Below are 20,865 nucleotides of genomic sequence, written 5' to 3'. Positions count from 1 at the left end.
CACATCCTCAGTTTCTTCAGTTGTCCCATTTTCACTGCTTGCAAATTATTGACCTCCCATGAGCCTCATCTCTTCCATTCTTGAACTAAGGCAACTCAACAGAGCCTTCCTTGGTTCTATAGCTGTAAAGCAAGATTTTGCACAAAAAAATGTACAGAGTAATGAAAAATCAGCATTTTAGTTCAGTCCTCATCTGGCAAACATCAGCAGAGCTGATGCTGCTGGTGTGGCATCAGTTTCTTCAGCTAGGACCAAGGTCCACAAACAAACCAGAATGGTCCTGCTATCCAGACAGCTCTGAATCAGAGTGCCTTAGGGCTTCAGCACTGTCATGGTGGGATGGCCCCAAGGAAAGCTTCCCACAGGGAGTTATGGCAGGGCCATGGACAGGTGGTAGAACCTTAATTATAGTGCGGGTGAAGATCCAGTAATACATCTAAGTATAAATGAAGAACATTTCTTGGGTCCTCTAGCTGATGAAGTATTACAGCCTTTCTGATAAAACAGTCTTTGTTGGTGTATCAGTTAAGGTCCAGTTTGCTCCTACTGTAGAATACACAAAGCCTGCCGGGAGACAGTCCTTCGTTGCCTGCAAGAGTCCATAGGTCAGTTGTCTGGGGGGCTGATCTCCTTGACCTCTGCAGACCACTTCCTTCCAGTGCATAAATTATCTGCTGTCCAACTGGTGAGATGTCGAGCACATTACTCTTCCTCAAAGAAAAGCGAAAGTGAAAATATGAGCAAATGCCTCTCAAAATAATGACTCCATGCAAATGATGGGGAAAAGAAAAACAAACAAAAGAAGGGCTTCGAAAGCATAAGGAGCACTTGGCCAAACACAGGCACCACCACATCGAACTCAGGATTCTGAGAAACAGCCATATTGCAGCTAATGAAACACACTTTCGTGAAAACTGCAGGAAGCCAATATCTTGGAATTTGTCTCGGGCAACAAGGCTAATTCACCCTCCTGAAAAACATCACATTCACCTTGGCAAGAACACCCATTACAGAATTAACTTATTTCTGTAATGGTTTTTAAAAGACCTACTGTGCACAGTTCATAGGAAAAAAATCCTTTGAGCATCCGCTTTCCCAAGAGTAGCTGCACTCTGAGAGGGCAGAAATCTTGGTGCAGGGAGAGGGGAACATCTGATGGGGGACAGACCATGGGAAGAAATAACAGTAGCACTGATCATCATTTTTGGAAACAGCAGTCAGTCAAGCAGGTTGCAATGCAGTAACTGTCATTCGTCCCTGTTGATGGCATGTAAGACAAGTGAGATGCTGCACCCTCTGGATTCCCAGAGGGAATCAAGATAAGTGGCTTCAACTGGGTATCCAGCTTTTGGGAAGCTTATTAGGCAGAGAGTGTCCCATCTCAAGAGCTGCAGGACTGGACTCCCCAAGATGTGCACTGAATAAAGCCTGTACCACTATTTCTTGTTTCTTATGAATCAAGATATCATTTGCCTTAGCAGCAAACAAGTTTTGCCCTTATGCTAATGATTTAGCTGAGCACACGAGCGTTGCCAGGTCACACTAGCACTTACAGACTTCCCACACAACCATTGCTGTGATTTACCAGAAAAGTCATCTACAGTTGCCACAATCAGAACCAAAGGCAAAACTTCCACTGCTCGAGCATGGTAATTCCCCATGTAACCTCAGCCCCACAACACCCCTTGGAGGCAGCGATAGCCACAGCCTTTCCTCAAAAGGATGCTGAACTAGTCTGTCGCATATGTGTGGGTTACTGAACAAAATAAGTAGCTAATTTTCCAACAGCAATTAACTAAGTTCAAGTCTGAATTTTAAGTGAGATTTCTACTGGGCATACTGGCCTTCATGGTTTCTGTGCTGATATTTAATGTCCCCTCCTCACCACCTACTTCATCTCTTCAAGCCGAAACAGCCTAGCAAGAAGCTGGACCACTCTGCATCCCGCACAGCTGTCTGCACTGCCAGACCAGTACCAGTGGCAATACCCGTTTTTTCTTCACCAGGTCAGCAAGAATCCAACCTCACCTTGACATCCACAGGTACGTTTGCAGTTAGAATAACTTTTATTATTGCTATATTAGGTGAGGCTGGAGCTTTTGGGCTGCAGCAGTCTAGGGAGTGCAAGGCTGGGAATCTCAGCAGGCATCTGCACAGTAGCCCTGCCATGCTGCCCAAGTCTCAACACAGGCAGCAAAAGGGTTCCCAGCAAGGGAGAAAGAGCGTAACAGAGTCAAGCAGAGGCACCGGTATTCATGGTAGACCTCATGTTCTGTCCTTCCCCTCACATCCTTCTGCCAAGTGGGGAAAAAAAGATCAGTAACCTTATGTCCTCTTTACACTTCTATCCTCCATTTGGATGCAGAAGGCTGGGCTGGCATGGAAAACGTAATTTAAGAGTGTCTAGCCCCACGCTTGGTAAATTGGGCCCATTATACAGCCCTCTGTCTGTATGTATCACCTTACATATAGAGTATGTATTGATGAAGGGGGATTTTTGCACGCTGAATAACATCCATATGTTACCCAGGAGATATTTCCTGTTCTCAGTGCTGCTGTGTCATTAATTTTCCTGCTTGTTTTGACTGTTTATCTCTTGAGCTGAAGTGTCTAGAACTGTGAAAGCTACAGCCAAGAAAAAGTCAGTAATATAAACATCATCAATATTTATGATGGACACCAAAAGAAAAATATTCCACGATGCAATGCCTTGTTTTCCACACAGCTCAGTTAGGGCTAGGATGCCTCAGACTTCTATTCTGCTTCGACTCCCTTCCATTTTGCTCCAAGCAGAGAGGGCATCTCGGAGCAATGAGGATTTTCTGGCCTTTTAACAATCCCCTTGTCCGCCAGACTTCCTTCTTTCATAGCCCCCATGCACTCCCTCCCCTCTCCCCCAGGGCTAGTTAATATGTGCCAAATCCTGACACCCTGAATGGTTTCCCAACGCCGACACTAATCACGTTTTCGGGAGCAGGTCAGCAGTGAAGGAGCTGAAATTCGTGTGAAAAAGTCCTCGGGATGGCCCCGGTGCCTCACACCTGCGTGCCCTATTCATCCGCACTGTTTACACGTTGTCATCCACAATTAATTCTTTCCAGGGACACTCCACTGCCTGCCCTCCCGTTGCACAGGGACCCCATTCTGAGCTGTTGTGTCTGTTAAATTGAGCATGGGGTGCTGCGATTAAATTAAGTTTTGTGGTGCTCTCTCTCCCCCCTTCTCTTTTCTCTCTGTTAATAATGATGCCTGATGGAAGATGGCTGGCACTGGAGTAAAGAGGTAATTACAGGCACTAAAAGTAGGGGAAGAAAAGTTTCTATGTGGAAATGTGAATGGGAACATCTTTTCTGGCTAGCCGACATTGCCCTCAGCACGAGGTGGGAACCGCAGCCCCCTGCAATGTCCAGGGTATAAGAAGGAGAAAAGGACATGGAGCTGTGTACCAAGGGTTCCCATAGACAGCAAACCAACAAAACTTGGATCTGTAAGAGTCTGTACCCACTGGCCTGAATGCAGGTTTTCTTCGGCAAGTGGCATTCCCACTTTCTTCTACAGCTGTGTTTGTGCAGATGTGTGGCACACAGCAGCCAGACCGCTCCTCTCCCAAGATGCCATACCCAAATGCATCGGGAAATTCCCTGGGCTCACAGGCTAGCAAGTCACCTCCCCACAATGACACACTCCTGCACAGTGGAGTAAAACACGGTATGAGAACTGCTCACTGGAGAAGAGGGAAAAATAAGAACAAGGATTTGTCCAGCTTTTGTAAAACCTCCACAAGGCAGCAGCATTTTTGGCAAAGCGTTTTGCTCGTGTGTGAAGCAGACAACTGTTGGCTTTGGGTTATTTTTTTCATTACTGGTATGTCTGTGAAGTTAAAGAGCCATTTTTACTGGGAACAGAAATGTGCAGCTCTCCGAGCAAGCAGAGTTGAGTAGATTCAGCTTTAATGTCTTCAGTCAGCCCCTTGCAGGACGCATAGACACAATCAGGCTGCAGCTCCCTGGCACAGCACATGGGGTATCCCCATGGAAAGAAGGACAGAACTCAGGCCCTTCCAGCCAGCAGCCTGGACTAGAGCTACGGCCAAGCTAAAGAACAACTTCTGTTTGCTGTTTGTTCACGTAAGACAAAAAAAGAAAAAAAAAAAAAAAGAAGGACCTGAGAATCGCCTTAAGTTCTGAGGCCCCAATATCCAAGACACACATTAAATGTAACAAAATTAATTGGCTACAAGCACAGTATTTTAAGGCTTGGAAAATAGCAGCCTCTCTGATTTTTATCCTATGCAAGAAAATTGTCCCTGCAAGAGAAAAAAATCTTCATGTCAGCAATTAAAAAAACAGCCTCCTCATAAATACTGCTGTAAAATATTGTTGCATGGACTTATGAAATGTGCTGGAAAGCACATGCTACATCCCCCTCTAGTGCTGAACTACTACAGAATAACAACCTAATCCTGCTTTCTTCAGCTGGAGCGTAGAACTTTCTGTGGCAATCCTTGATCTAGCCCTATAAACAAACCAGGAAGGTGGCTGCCACATGTGAACGCATCTTTATGGGATGACTGCTCTACAGCAGATGGATTCACAGGGACTGAGAAGCCTGAGAGTACTTAAAATGAGTAAGATCTTAATACCTCCTAAATACTACTCGGAATCCAGGGCAAATCTGTTCTGTTTTGCAAGTCTCCCTATTCATTCTGTACTTCCACTTAAAAACTAGGGAGCTGTGCACACCACACACCTGATCAACACCCATCTCACGGCATCACAGGTCTTTAGTGCTCGTACAGAGCAGTACCTGGGGAAAGCAGCCCCTCCAAAAGCACCATCTACAATTATTAACTTCCCAATCATCTTCTATCACAGCAGCCATGGTGCTACAGGCCGTACTCGAGGAAGGAGCCTGCATGAGCCAGACAGGGAGCACCAGCTTTCAGCAGCTGCCTGTATCCTATTGCATCAGCCCATCTCACCACCTGCACCTACACAGACATTCAGGCTCGACACTGAGGTCATACCAGCCCGACAGCTCTCCAAGGTACACATCACCTCACACCAAAGCCATTCAGACTGCAAGTCTCATTTCTCAAGTGTGCAGGGCAATGTGTCACATGTCCCAGAGCATCCTGTGCTTGTGGTGAAGCAGATCTCCTCAGGCGGTCAGTCTGCATTTTCCTTGCATCCCGCTTTGGGATAGTGTCGGCTTGTTAGCAGGAGATGGAGACATCTGGAGAGAGGCCAGGCATCAGGAGAGGGAGCTGCACAACAAGTCCTGGTGGATTTTGTGCACTCACGGTTCACAGTGCCTGAAGATCCTGGGGGCTGGAGGGAGCAGGGGCAGGGTGGCTCTCCAGCAGGTCACCTGGGTCAGGCTGGGGAAAGATCGGGATCCACAACCAGCATGGGCAGCAGGTGTGGGTCTAGCTGGCATCCTTAAGTGGGCATGGGAGTAAGGCAGCAGGCACAGCACCATGCTCCTGCTTCCATGCTTTCTCACCCAGCCAACACAGCCTGCCTGTACAGTCCTTCCAACCTGCTACTACAGGCATAGAGCACAAAAATTTTAGCAACAGCCTCCGTGACCTTCTGACAAAAAACACCATCACTCAGCAGGAGAGAAGCAGCTGAGCCAGAAGCCTCCCCATACCAACCAGACACTGCACCACCAGCTGCAAGCACTCTCCCAAGCCTCCTCTGTTTACCCAGCCTCAAGAAGCAAGCCTCGCCTTTCTTTCCAGGTGGGAAAAATCCACCAAAGAACAGCTGAACACAGGTCTTTATCATGGAGGCATTTGAGCAACCTCAGTGGCAGGTGTTGGGTGCAGCTCTGCCTACAAAAACTTGAAACAGAGGCTCATATTTAAATTGTTTTCCTGAAGCTGAACTACTAACACTCTTAGTAATACAATTATCACAAAACCTGCAAGCCAGCTACCACCCTTTCCTCCCTGTGAAACCAATGAGACTGGAGGATATTCAGCAAATTATGCCCAGTTAATAAACAATTTACAGAAAGATGCACAGTTTTGAAGAGCTCTATAAACTTATATTAATCAATCGTTAAATAATTAAGATAATTCTCTGCTCTTTTTCTCTGGCACTCCCAAGTTGATAGGTGTTCCTATAGCAACTGAGGAGCAAGACTGATGGTGGGGGAATGCAGGGCTCGGAGAGGCGATGCTAGTGCAGGACCTTTGCTCTCCAACCCTCTAAAAGTCACACAGGGCAAGCGGAAGGGGGCTGCGAGAGGTGACATGCAGGAAGGAGGCTTTCAATTTTAATGGAGATTCTTACGATGACAGTCTATGCAAATAGGTACATGAAAGAGAAGAGGAAACAGACTGGGGGAAGGGGGAGAGAAATTAAGCCTGGTTCAGATTTCAAAGCAAAGCCAGGAATAATTTTTGGAGCTAAGAATAGTTGCAATGCACCTTGTTCTCCTTTGGCTCAAGCCCTGCATAATCCTTAGGCTGGGGGTCTGAAATTACAGCGGGAGGGGGAGGGAGGCCAGTCTGCACAGTCCAGGAAACATGGCTGTCCAGGCTGCAGCTCCATCACCTTTATGGTTCCTTTGTGTCACCAAAAGCGAGTATTTAACAAAGGACCTGGCCTTCTGCTTTGGAAGGGCCCTTGCAGTTGTTTTGCAAATGAGATTGCTTGATTGGTGGGCAAAATCAGAGATCTTTTGAAGCTGTTGCCCAGGAAAGGGGGAGGGAGAAGGGTTCAATTATCCCCCACAGTAAGTAGTAGTATCTGCCTGGTCCTATTGAGAGCTGTTGAGAATGAACCAAAGCAACTTTTAGATGGACTTTCAGGTAAAATTCTTCAGAAATCCCAGGAAGACCCTACAGCCACTTCTATAAAAAGAGCAGAGTCTGCTGATGTCCTAAGAGAAACTCCTGTTCCTATTGCAGCCCCTCCCCATCCTCACCGACAGCCAAGCCAGACAGAGGCTGCCCTGACTTCAGCCAGCCCCAAGTAGGCGAGTGGGGATCTTCAGCTTGTTGGAGAATCTGCTCAACTGACACTAAAGGACACCTTCCCCACTAAGTTCTGGGGGTCCAGTCTGCAGCCCTCAGAAAGCTCATTAGTGTAGATCATGTCAACACCTATGCAGGCACTCCCTGGGAGATCTCCTTCTTTTTTGATCAGAAAACAGTTTCTGCAGCACAAAAAGTGCCTGTGGGAAGACAGAGATGCTGCTGACAAGAAATGCTGTTTTGTTGGAGGTGAACCAGAATAGAGCCCTTTGCTTCAGCTGCCCCAAAATTTTTCATTTTAGTCAAGTTCAGCATCAAAATGAACTTTCCCGAAAAGGCCTCTCTACTTTCCTGTGCGTGGGGCTTGCGGCTGAGCTGCATTTACTGAGAACAACGTGGACCTTGCCCAAGCTTTATGGGAGCTGGGCAGAGCTCCCAGGGAACACAGCCCAGAAGAGAGAATGGGACCCAAACCCAAGGAAAGGCGCTGCCTACTTTAATGTTAAGCAGACTTTAAACGAAACATTTCATGTCAGTTCAACAAATTGAAACAAAACATTCCTACCTCAGAAACGTCAAAATGCTTCACTTTGATCCAAAAAATGTCAAAACAGAACATGGAGACATTTCTGAACATGACTGTTTTAATTCCAGGAAACAATTTTTTCCTATTTTTTTGCCCCAGTTTGTTCTGTTCTGGAAAACACAAGCATAAATTCAAATTTTCACATAGCTCAACTTTGAGCTATTTATCACAGGAGGGACCGATATTGCCTGTAGGTGCATATGTATATGTAGATACATATGTACATAAGCACTTGCACACACAGTACCTTCACTGTGCCTTTCCATGGCACCTTCAGGCCTCTCTTCAGACTGGTTTCACCAGCCATACAGCTGCCTGGCCTCTGGCCCCATGACTGGAGGACACGCTTCAGTCTGCAGGAGGTCACAAGTGCCGGGGCGTACCCAGCACCAGCGTGCTGTCAAATACAGGTGGTGGCTGTCCATAAGGTTCCCTAAAAACAGAGTGTTTAGGGCTGGCATAGCTGTCACTACCATCACCACAGGGTTCACACACAACCCAGTTCCCTTTAGAGTCTTCCCGCTCTTGGTAAGGGCAGACACTGAGTTTGGTCTGACCTATTTCAGACCTCATATTTTGATGCTGATGTGAATAATGAGGAACTGGTTTGAATAATCCCCTGCTTTGAGGGGCAATGCTAAAAACAACACTTACTGAAAGAGAAAAGGCAAGCATATGGGAATTTCACTTTACTGTAATTTGACCAGTGATCTTAATTTATATTGCTGAGGATTATAGATCCTGTCCCCCAAGTGTGGTTAAGAGCACACTAATATGGAAAAAGGTGACACACTCATAATCATGCACTGCATGCCTGAGGTGGATCCGTAGGTCTAATTTTCATCTCAGTAGGTGTAATCCTAACACTGCATCTAGTAACAGTTTGGCAATTCTGTGTGGATGTGACTTACAGTGTTCTTGCCCTCCAGCTGAAGGCTGCGAACATAACTGTGTCACTGGCTCCTAGGAGAAAATGCTCCCCTCCTCTGTGCCAGGTAACAGGCACACCATGGAATAAAGTCTTCCCCTGTGCACCCCCTCACCAAAGCTTTTTAGCTGTTCTGTGCTTGCCATATGCTTGGGATAGCCCTCTTCTTCCCAAAAGCTAAAAGACATCCCAGATCATTTTTGTGCATTTATTTTTCACAGTCTTTCAGTGTTGATTTCCTCTCCATCGCATATCTCCAAACAGGGTCCCTTGACGCTAGGTCCTATCTTGTTTCTAGAAGGTGAGGTGTCTGCACATGGGAATGTTGTGGCTCTCTTGCACTGGTGGGATAGCTGACACAACCAGACTAGCCACGTACACCTTAGTCCTCTGAACCAGACTGGCCAGGACTGGGGCTCCACATTCCTCTCTTGCCAGACCCTCAGCAGCCATTGTGTAGGTTTCCTTGCTACAGACCAGTCTCTCCCTGGTGCCTTCATCTGGGAGAACTTTTCCATATCTTTGTCTCTTCCTTATTGGGGTAAAAAGCTTATTTTAAGTATTTCCCAGTAGGCATTACTGCAAAAGCAGCAATTCTCATTAGCCCTGGACATAGACTGTTGCACCAGGAGATATATTTTTCTCATTTGGTATAAATAACCCGTAATAATAATTCATTCTGCTAATTCTCTGATTCTCTCCAGCTCTTCCAAACTCATTCACCCTCTAAGCATGTAAAAATAAACTGCAGGAACAATTCATATTGCATCTACAGCTAAATAAACTCCCTTGGGTTCTGCTGTTACCCAAACAGTACCCTCCGGACTCATTCCCTGTGGGTTGGCAGTAGCTCAGCGCTTGCAGGCTCTCTCAGAGGCTTGGATCTGATGCAGAATCAGTCTTCTTGCTGAGACCTTGCACTCTCTTCATGAGGCTCCTGCAAAAGCGTAAAAGAACATCTAGAAGGCCTTATCCATCACTGGGCTGTCCTGGGCTGCAAGAGTAGAGTGGATCTGCGATGGGCTGGCTTCCAGGTGATGATTGTTCCCACCTCCTAGGAGCAGCTTGCAGCAGCCTTGCCAATTGCTGGGATGCATCCCTAAATATAGGAAGGTTTTAGGGCTTAAAACGTGATGCAGATGATTAAGAGATCTTCCTTTTAGGGATAAAAGTATAGTGACATTTCGTGGAAGCAGTATATCACCTTTGAGAACCAAGGCATGCATTGTTTTAAAAGTAAAAGATAACAAGATAAAATAAAAAATAACCACAGGAACAGAGGAAATCAGCATGTTGATTATGTTCCAAAAGTCTCCCCAGTTAAGCTTCAGATGTGCTTTGTTGTCATCATCCCCCTTGAAGATTATTTCAAATCTGTACTAATATGTGGATCAAGAGTGTGGCTGTTACCATGGGCACATATCTAATCAAATGGGGCCTAATTATGTATATTACCCAATTTGGCTCCTTGAGAGCACTTCAGTGGTGATTCTTCTGCTTGTCTGACAAATAACATGATTATTCAGTAAGCTGTGTATATTTTAATGTTGCGGTTTTGTTCTTTGAGAAGAAACTGTCTAACTAACCAAAAGAGCTTTTCACTTGCGAAGGCACAGCTAATCTTAGCAACCAGATTCAATTAATTACGTTTAATAAGCTAATAAATATATTTAAGACTCTTTGAGCTATGCTTAGTCACCTTTAGAAAACACTTCATCATTAGGCACTAAAAACGAAGGATGAGAGCACTTTAAAAACTTCAGTTTAATATTACAAATTACAATGCAATTTGCTTTAAAAATAGATTTTTAAATTGGTGCTTGTCTTTAGCTTTATGACTGAAAACAGATTCTTTATGTCACAGATTTATGGCAGAAGCAAGGAATTTTTCAGGAACATGTCAGAAATAATTTGGTGATGCTTTTTCTTATCCCCTCACTATATGAAAAAAGTGTAGAAGATTGCTATTTCTGCCACCCTGCTACAACGCTCCCTGGCACAAGCAGAAAACAAGGCTTTTACTATGTCACCCATGGAAGGAAGGAGGTTGCCAGCAGAGGGGCAGTGGGATGGGTAGTGACGGAGGCTGCAGAGCTGAGCCATGTTTTAAATCATCTGTGACTATGAGCTGGGAGACAAGAGAGGAGCCTGTCAGACTTGGGTCAGCAGGAATCAAGCTTTTGGGGAGAGAAGCAACCCTACCTACGCAGTTACCGCTGCATACAGCATTGCGCTTTCCTTCTCTGTCTTTCTGCCAACTCTTTCCTCATGTAATTTTCTCCTAAGTGTATTCAGGAAAAGCACAGAGAAAGGTCCCTCTGGAATTTGCTCCCACCCAGTGTTGTTTTACCTTCCATCCCCATCTCACCCACATAGCTGCCAGGAGAAGGACATGGTCTGGAGAACCTGCCAGATTGAGAAGACTCTTCCTTCTCCTCTTCCATGCACTGGAGGGATAATGTGTGGAGAAAGAGAGGTTGTAAATCATCAGGTGACCAAAAACACACCACCTTCTGTGCTTTTCTTCCTACAACAAGGATTCCTCAAGTCTGCAAGAGACAAATATGCGAAGTGGGGAATTAATTTGTTTGGTATAGGAAAGAAGCAAACTGCTGAGCTGCAGGGGAACTGGTGTAACAGAAGAGGAAATCACCCAGACTGTGAGGTGTCTAGTTAAGGCTGGCAGTAGAAAAGTGTGATCTACCAGAATCAGTAATGACTAGGTGAGATTGTGGCAAGGGGACTGAGGAAGGAACCAATGGCTGACCCACATGATGTCCAGAAGAGGGATCACTGATAACAAGCACAAGTTGTGTCAGATTTCCTTTGGAGAGGTTTGTTTGGAAACCCATTGGTGAACCCAGTTGGTGATCAGAGAGAAGACAAGAACACTCTCTCCTTGCAACCCCAGTGTGGATGGGTGAAACACCCCCAGGTCAGTGCCAGTTGCCATCGACATAGGGACACTGCCTTCATTAGCAGTCAGGTGGTCTGCAAGGGCAGAACTCACCTGGTGTGACCATGCTGCGTTGAGAGGTGGCGGTCCTTCTCCAGCCAGTCTATTAGCATGTGAATGAGCCACTATGATTGGTGCTTGTATGGCTGTCACTGTAATGCTTGGGTTAGATGCCATTTGTGTATCATTGAAACACTAGTAATAAAACACATATTAGTAGTTGGAATATGGGTGCCCTAGTAAAAGATGGGATTGTATCGTTCAATATTGTCCACATTGGTTGTCATCTGATTCAGCCAGCAGTCTCTGTGTAAAATCAATCTTGAAGTTCCCAGCTTCATTTTCTCTGTTACACAAGGCACCATACAGCCTCCTCTCTCCCTCCCCCAGCCCCCACATCATTAAAAATAATTAAACTCTTGTCCCGTGGTGTCCAGGTGTCACAAGACACCTGGTAAGTCTCACCTCTAACTACCCACTCAGCTGTGCCGGAATAGCAGTGCTGCAGATGCTGCCTGTGGGGCTCAGCCCACACCCACCGAAGTGCCGGGCAAGCTGCTGGTGGGGCTCCCCCAGCTCCCAGTGGCTCCCCAGGGCACGGTGGGGAGCCACAAATTAATCAGCAGTGCCCCACCACAGGTCAGCACACCCAGCTATCCGCATTTTCTGTTGTTTGCCATTTTTCCCTCGGCCTCCATTTTCCTCCACATCTCTTTGGTGTACCAATTAATCCAGAGGGTTTTCATTTACTCAGGCTGTCCAAACCAGCAATACACAAATACCCCCCACAATCACTGCCAACAGCTCGTAATACATTTTAACTGCTCCTTGGCCTTTGATGTGTTAGCCTTCTGGGCAACATTATCATTACCCTTTATATACCTCCATAGGTGAATGCAGCTCGCATATGCTAAGTACAAGCTAGAGTTTGCTTGTGTCTGAAATAAAGCGTGTTTTCCTAAGAACCATGCAAGAATTGTGCCCTCTTTACTAGCCAAACCCCCAACAAGCCCCCGAAAAACAATGATAGTATCCTGGGCTCTGAAGAGCTTATTTTTGAAGTAGGTGAGCAAATATAGGAAGGAACAGCACAATCAAAAGAGGCACTTACCTGAGGAGAAGTCTTAGCAGAAGAAAGTAGCCCTGGTAGAGTCTGAAAGTGTGGGTGTCATGTCAAGGTACGCAGATACTATGCCTTGTCTGCATGCACGTGCTGGAAGTAAAAACATCGTTCTAGCTGAAGCACTGGATACTGCCAAATTCAGGAAAACATAACAGGCAGTTTTTAGGGAGACAGGGGCATTGCAGTCCCAGACTGGGGAATGCTTCACAACTTTGGAGCCATTTACGGTTTTGAGGGCTCTCTTAATGGAAATAGTTATGATTGCATTTCTCAGGGAACATAAATCAGCATGGGTGGCGTCAGGCTGACAATTTGGAAGGGCGCTCAGCCCCGCTAGGAAACTGTGAAAACATTCAAAGGCCTGAAAGCTTCATTTGAGATAGTCCAGGTTAGCCAAGGGTGTTCCACAGTGGCCGCACAACTCAGAAGTGCTTACAAGAGGGAGACGGAGGAACAAGCTCCACCTTGGAGGAATAAGCTAATTTTTTTTGAAATGATGCGTACACGATGTTAATATGGGTGCATACAGTGGGGCTAGCGGGAGGTGAAGCAAAGTCATTTCTAAGGAGAATTGTCAGAGTCCACAGGGCCAGTTGGAGAGGAGATCCTGACCTTGCCCAGGCAGGCTGTCACCTCTGAACTTTTCTACTGATCCTGACATCTTTTCTTAGAAATGTAGTAAATGGTTTCCCCGGTCCCCATGGTCATCCTATAGCTGCAGAACAAAGTCCTGTTCATCACTGTCCTCCTCTCTCTCTGTAATTCAAAACTATCTTTGACTGAGCAGCCCAAAACATATTTTTGCTATTGTAGGCATCATTCTGCAAAACCTGTCCCGGGCTGTGCCCCTGCAGCAAAGAGAATGGTGCAGCAAACATGGCCAGACCCAAATTCTCCAGTTCTGCAAGAGACTCATGCTCAATTAAACTAGGACTGCTCCAAAAAGTTGGGAAGGAGGCAGAGAAAGGGTCTGATTGCCGAATGTTGCTGCATGGGTCCCTAAAAAGGGAATGAGCTCTGCCCCACTCCCCCTGAAAGCATTGGGGGATAGAAAGATCACAGAGAGGAGCTATTAAAATGGGTGCCGGTGGGACTTGGTTTCAAGCAGGGCTTGGGACACGGAACAATAGGCTGCCATTTTGATGCAGTGAGAGCCCAGCGTGCATTTGACGATGTGGTGGAAAACACTGTCACGGGGTACAACCCTTCCTTGCAAAACAAACGGGCCCCTGAGAGTTCATTGTGCAGTGGCTGCTGACGTGCAAAGCAAGGACTGAAAAATATAAACTGTGCTTTCTAAAAATATAAAAGAGCAGTGCCCGAGGGAGGGTGGCTCGGGGCGGGAGAAGCAGAGGGAAGAGACTGGTGTTGTTGCCACATCTCTGTGAGATTTTCGGGAAGGCACCATGCCTTTCCATGCCCCACTGAGAGCAGGGTCACGCTGGTGGCCTCGCTCGCAGGAGCCACCATGCCAATGCAAACAAGACCCCCAAGGAAAGATCCTCTTCCCTTCATGGGCCCTCAGGGAAGCTCACATCCCTCCAGCGAGTTTTGCAGGCTGGAGATGATCCTCCAAGCAAAGCTGTTGTCTTGTGGAGGAAGAGCTGCACACCCTGGCCATGACTGAGCAGGAGACAAGTGGTGCTGCTGCTCCCAGTGAGCTCCCCTGGGTCCTTCCCAACCCTGACAGTGGGCTTCGAGTCCTCTGAGAGGTTTTACTGCCTGGCAGGTCTGAATCACATGGTGAGACAAACCCACCTGGGGCAACCTGGCTTCTGCCACTGGGATAGTCCTGGCCACCACCACCTCTGGCTGCCCTTCTCAAGCCCTGAGAGATGAAGAAGGCTCCTCAGCCTCAGGAGAGACCAGCCAAGAAGGAGAGGCAGAAATGGTTAAAGTAGCTGGTAAATAAAAATCCCAGAAGAAAAACATGATCCAGGCAGAGAAAAGCATCTTTCCAGCACTGCCAACCCCACATACTCAAAAATTATGTGTCAGGCTCCAGAGAATCACAGCTTAAATATCACAAGGGTTTTTGTTCTGGGTTTTAAAGAAAATTATAAATGTTTGAGTTTTTCCTAATTGCACTCTGGTTTCTTGAACTTTATGATCACGTTTTCAAACTTTTCTCCAGATCCCTGAGGGCTACAAATTTCTACATTTTTATTATAAAATAAAGTTGAGAAGCTCACCTAGTGCCCACAGCTTTGGGGCAAACACCAAAGATCAAAAGACTTACTCTAAAATGAGAATAGGAAATACTGGAGACCTCAAGAATGAGCACCCTGCAGTATACATGCCTCTTATGATCTTTCTCCAGTGTTGCGCAAAAGCCCTTTTAGAAGATATTTTGCTGTTTTAACAAACATCACATTGCTTAAGTTCTTTATTTGCCAGCATTAAGGGCAGGTCTTCAGTGACATTTTCCCTCCCAGAACAATGTTGCTTACAGCCAAGGGCTGCAGAAAGTTAAAACTGAGGCTGCTGTCCCAGGCTGATGGGACCAGAGGAGCACAGAATCTCCAAGAGCATGTTATGTGCTCTGGGTTGCTGCTGTTCAAGGGCAGGGAAAGTTGGGAAACATTATCCAAGGCCAAACCCGAGCCTGGGCTTCCATCTTTAGCCTGATCCATACAGAAACTTACTGCCCAAAAGGGGCAGTGCCATCCAATTTACTTTCTTAATCTCCAAAGGTGCTGAAAGAACTGTCATACGTCTTTATAGGGATATCTATGTTATGGGGCGGATAGACTGTGATAAGTGTTATCAGCCTGTAAAGAGCTCAGTGATCCTCCCAGATTAAAGGCTGATCTGAGTGCAGACTTGGTATTGTGCCTCTTGAAATGATCTGGCTTGTAACAGCCAGATTATCAAGTGCTCCTTTAAGAGAATGTGATTCTCTCTTTTGCACTGGTCCTGTTAGCTTTATTAACTGTAACACTTGCTGAAACATCCTCTTATAGAGATAATGGCTTCCTTTAGTTGCTGTCAGAATGAACAAATTGAAATAAAAACATGCCACTAATAATTGTACCCTGCTCTAATTAAAGCAAGACAAAAGCATTGCACTGCTGAGTTTGGCTTGCCACTGCCTGGGTGCCTGGACAAGCCTGAGCAGAGGGGCTGACCACAGGAATGCCAATAACCAAAAGACAACAGTGCCTAATGCATCAGTCAAACTCAAAGCCGCAAGGCTTCCACCAGCCCAGAATCTCAGCAAAACATTCAGGCAGACAAGGAACACATTTAGCACCCAGAGCGGGATCTGACTGCCCAGAGGTGCTGCTCTAGGCAGAGCTCGGCACACGTGGGCCTAAGGAGCTGCAAAAGGTGAAGGCAGATGCTGAAGTACACAAAAACTGAAGGTTTTTCAGCAGTCTTCTTGAACTTTTCATGACCCATCTGCACCACGTAGAAAGGAGAATGGTTCAGTTCAAGCAGGAGGCAACAGGACTTTAGCAGGACAGTGGAAGAGAGGCAGAAATTTGCTTGCCTGTGTCCTGCAACAGGAGTAAGGAAGGCCACGGGTCCAGCTCTCTTTCCTTGCAAGCAAGCACCAAAACCTCTGCATGTCCTGCCTCTCCAGTCCAAATCAGGGTCCCATCATAACATGTGCAAGCTGAAGAAAAAGAGAACAAAATTAACAGGGAAAAGAAGAGCACAAGTTTCCAAAATCCAATCTAAAAAGCAGTGGCATAACCACATCACTGAGCACTCACAGAGCTTGCCCTGTAGACAAACAGGTGACCATATCCAAGGACTGCTGTATACCCAGGTATTAGTACAGGTATTACACTCCACTGACTGATTGTGGATCAGGAGAGAGCTTGGCCAGTAGTCCAGGACTGACCCAGGGATGGCCAGGCTTCAAACATCCCTAGGGTTGAGGTTCCAGGTGCCCCAGCTGAGCTGCAGTGCTGCCTTGGGAAGCCCTGCTGTCCCCCCTGCCTGCTCAAGGTACTCCCTGAGGCTGGTACACTCCTGGTGTGCTACGGGAGCGAGGGCGTCACACCTGTGACCGCTGGCTTGAAAGAAACTCCTTCTGTAGCAAGAATGTGCTATGCTCATCTCTCATTAAGCTTGGATTGTTTCAGCAGCCTTCCCCACTGCTTTTCCCAAATAGGAGATGGTGATAAAGCAGGGAGTAAGATCTAGACTGACCCTAGCCATCGCCTCAATGACTTTCTTGGTCCTGAGCCTCATGAACAAGTGCAATGTGGCTGTTGCAGCCATTTCTGCCTCTCAGGGAGTTCTTTGCTGCTAAGCAAGCAAACATGTCCTCTTCTTGAAAATCCTAATGTGCCCATGGGAGAGAACTCTACACAGCCTAGAGCTTCCCAGCAAAGTCTGTGAGAAACCACAGAAGTAAGAGAGAAGAGAGACAGGATCCTTCCCAGGCACCACAGTCAGTGATGCAAGGATGCCAAAGAAGCAGACAAGAACCAGGCAAAGCTACAGGCTCCACAGTGGCAGCACAGTTTTCCTCTTTATTAGCCCTGTAACTCCCAAGTGTCATCTTGATCCCACAAGGTCAGGTATGCACTTAAACACAGCTCTGTTTTGGACTGCTTTACTTAAATTATTTTTTGTTTTCCAAGAGAGAGATTTTTCCTCCTCATGCTGGGAAAGATGATTGCTGAGGGCATCACAACAGAGTTGAGGGACAAGAGGATATGGGGGTCAGCATGTCAACAGATAATTTACCCAAACGGATTTGCAGGTGAAAATTAAAGTTTTCAGGTGGCTTAAGCTGCTTGGTTGCTGGCCAGAGCACTGACTCAGCAGCTCAGGTATGGTCTTCAGACCTGTGTCAGGACATAGGCTTTGCTGGCACCCCACTGATGAGGAGCATGAGATGCCCTCCTCTAATGCTGTGTGCCCCAGCCCTCCCACTGAGCCCTTGCACTGAGTTGAGTGGCTCCAATGCACTGATGCTCTGTGCCCATTGGAGCATCTTGCTTGGAGTTAATCCCCTTTATGTAGCCCTGTCCTTACAAGTTTTCTAGTAGTCTTCTGCACAGCCACCTGGGAACTAATTTCTAAGATTAAACTCTGATAGTAATTTCTGTGCCTTCTCCTTGACGTGGAAATTTCTCTCTCTTATCAAGGCAATCTGACTGCCCTTCAAATGGGAGCTTGGGAAGCAACAGGAGGGGAAAGACTAGGTGATGAGTCTCCCTTTTCACAGACCTCCGGTTGTCACCTGGGGTTTCTATACACATCTTGGACTCTTTCATTAATCCTTGGCTATTCCTGGTCACTTTATTTCTTACTTCCCACTTTCCTAGCCTTATTATTCAATAAATCTTCATCATTAGAAAGAAGATCTACTTCGTGTCACTGATTGAGCCATTTAAAGCTATGGCAGTAGGACTCAAGCACAATCTACACAATGAAATTATTTAAAATATAAGCTTTGATATAATACAAATGAAGCACACTCATCTCAGCTCAAGGTGCAGTGCCCTTCTCACAGGTGTATGGCATCCACAGCTGGAATCTGGACAAGGGACTAGGGAACCTTCTGCTGCCCAGATCATCTCTCCCAAGTTTGTGCCAAGAAGGCTTCCCACCTGACCCAGAGAAAACACAGCATGTGCTGAATAGTCATCACCCTGCAAAGGTCAGAAGAACAGCAGACAAGTCTTTTTTCTCCCATGAAGCTAAGAGCAATAGTCAGAGCTATGAGGATCAGATATAGGCTTAAAGGAAGGTGCTGCTGGCCTGCCGGTAGCATTTTACCAAAGTTTCAAAGAAACTTAAGCTGCCAAATTTTTATGAAGCCATCTTTGACATTTGGTCCCTAAGGAAATGAAACACTCAAGATTAACTAGCTCTGTTAATTACATAGTTAATAAGGAACTACAATAGATAATAAACAATATCTCTTCTCACAAGGGGAAAAATAAGCATCACATACATGAACATGCTTCCTACACTCTGCTTCTGTGGAGTTGCCCCTCAAAAAACATCTGCCCTTGAAGTGATCTGCTCCAGCACCATGCTGACACCCTTCCTGTGAGCATGAGTGGCAAAGCCAGAATCACTCTCTGTATCCAGGAACATGGGGTGCTCCCTGTGCTCCCCTTAAACCATGCAAGGATCCCTCTCCTATCAGCAAGGAGGTTTCTGCCCCAGACCGGCAAACTGCTCCCCAGCAAGGGAAATCAGAGCCTCTCTCATATATCACCATGTTGCACTGACCACTATTGACTCCTTAGTGGAAACGGAACAGCTACCACAAGGATCAGAAGTCCACAGAAACTTGGGTTAACTAACCATAAAAATCATCCTTCCCCAGAAGTGAAGTTTTCTGTCTGGACTAACTTAAAATCCCTTAGGGTAGTAGCACCACCGAAAGGACAGGGCAGGACCCTTCCCTGCCACCAAAGCCCTTCGGCACATCACAGTGCTGGTGGGGAAAAATTCCAGTGGAATTTCCTCTAGAAATTCAGAGAAAGAGCCCATCTACTGAAATGCTGGTCTCAGTGGCTGAAGTGCCATACTCTCGGGAGCAGCTTTACTTTCTCCAGAGCCCCTCACACTGCTTGAGGCATAAGCAATACCCACCTGGCCAGCAAGCTTAAATTTCAAACAACCTCCCTAACACAGAGAAGAGACATTGGAGTAAGGTCATTTTTCACTACTTACTGACCAGAGCGTACTCCAGCTGACACTGCTGTGTCCTCTCTGGGTCTCTATCTGAGACTAAGCCATCAGTAAAGGGAAACCATTACAAGAGGGTGCACTATGCCCTCCTCTGGCTGTTAAAAATAAGTGTCACTAAACCAGACAGATGCTGGCACTGTGTCTCAGCAGGCACTAATTAAGCCCATACAGAGTGCTCTTACATCATTTGTTCTAGGCACAGCTTAATTGCAAAATTAATTATTTTCCTATAAAACAAAATTGTATCAGAGGGCAGTCATGGGATTTTTAAGCCTGATGGATGCTAAATGGGATCTGAATAAATAAAACCAACTTTGGTTCCTGTCTGGGCTCAGGATCACTAAGAGGGGAGCACTTCCATTCCCACTGCAGGGAGCCAGTGGGGCTGTGCACAGCTGGGGGAGCCTCTCCAGCTCCCCTTGCCCTGTCCCGCTCCAGATGTGCTGCTTCCCCGTGACACAGCGGGTAGCCATCCCCGACATGGAGCTGGTATGGCAAGATGATGGCACCCAGCATGGGGGTGAGGAGAGGGGAGTGTGGCCATCACCATGGCATCAGTCTGCCCTGGCCAACGGTACATGGCAGCTCATGCCCAGACTACTCCACGCCTGGCGGTGAGTGGTTTGCATCTCAAGACAAGCCCGTTCAATTTGCTCTCATTTCTGACCCTATTGTAGGGAGCTCAGACACAAGCAGAGCTAACCACCACCCCAAACACACAACTTTTCCCATGACAGGGCAGACAAGACCTAGATTTTAATTGGAGAAAATTCCATTTAAGTGAGCTGCATTCTCAGGTGGTGACAAAAGTGGAAAGAAAAAAAAAAAAAAAGAATGGATAGGACCAAAACTGTGGCATGGGAGAGCCACAGCTGGGACAAGTTGTGATTGTCCCTGCAGAAATCCTCTCTTTTCAACCCCCTGACAGCCACTCCAAGACAGTGCATACCATATGGGCAGAGCTGTGGTGAGCAAATTGCCTCAGTCACACAGAAGTGAGCATATCGATTAGCCAAGCATGTAACTCTACAGTGAGAAAACACTGTCTGAGCAAATATGGGTACCAGATACCAAGGTCTTGGATTGTGGGTCAGTACAGTGTGAAACCTGACACAAATCAAGTCACTGCTGCTCCTATCAGGCGTGTCTTCTGAAGTATGGCCCGTGGGCAACCACCAGGCCGAGCTCAAGTTAATGTTATATTCTACAAAGACACAGAAAAGATGACAGTCCCAGCTGCAAACCGAACCTCAGCTCCCCACCAGTGAAAGGGGTGAATGAGCCATTTCATATTTATCCAGTGAATCTATGAAGCTGCATTATGAAAGCATGAAGCACTACTCCTTTGGTATCTTAAAAAAAAAAGTCCACAACAAAGCTTGTTTTGAATCCAAAAGGAAGTCTGCAAACCTATACGATAGGGGTTTTTTAATATCTCCCTTAATGCCTCATGTTTATTAAGCATCTTGTGATGCCTTTTGCATAAGATCATATCTCCAAATTTTGGCATATATCTGACTTAACAAAAACAATGTAAACTATGACACCTACGGTGAGACTGTTGTTTTATGAGGTCTTTTATCCTCAGAGAGCAACCAGGCTCTGGGCATGCAAC

General features: G+C 46.4%; 1 long non-coding RNA gene across 1 annotated transcript; it reads right to left on the bottom strand.

Moving 5' to 3' along the window:
- Positions 1–372: 372 nt before the first annotated feature.
- On the bottom strand, positions 373–11,035 carry LOC308041208. Its single transcript, XR_013922208.1, has 5 exons — positions 10,871–11,035; positions 9,320–9,439; positions 7,822–8,007; positions 7,554–7,684; positions 373–711 (listed from the first exon to the last, which is right to left on the bottom strand). It is a non-coding gene; the product is annotated as an uncharacterized lncRNA (long non-coding RNA).
- Positions 11,036–20,865: the final 9,830 nt, after the last annotated feature.

This window comes from Nesoenas mayeri (genome assembly GCF_963082525.1).
Source record: "Nesoenas mayeri genome assembly, chromosome: 5".
Taxonomy (NCBI): domain Eukaryota; kingdom Metazoa; phylum Chordata; class Aves; order Columbiformes; family Columbidae; genus Nesoenas; species Nesoenas mayeri.
Note: the sequence above shows the minus strand (reverse complement) of the source record. Positions and strands in the feature narration are given on the sequence as shown.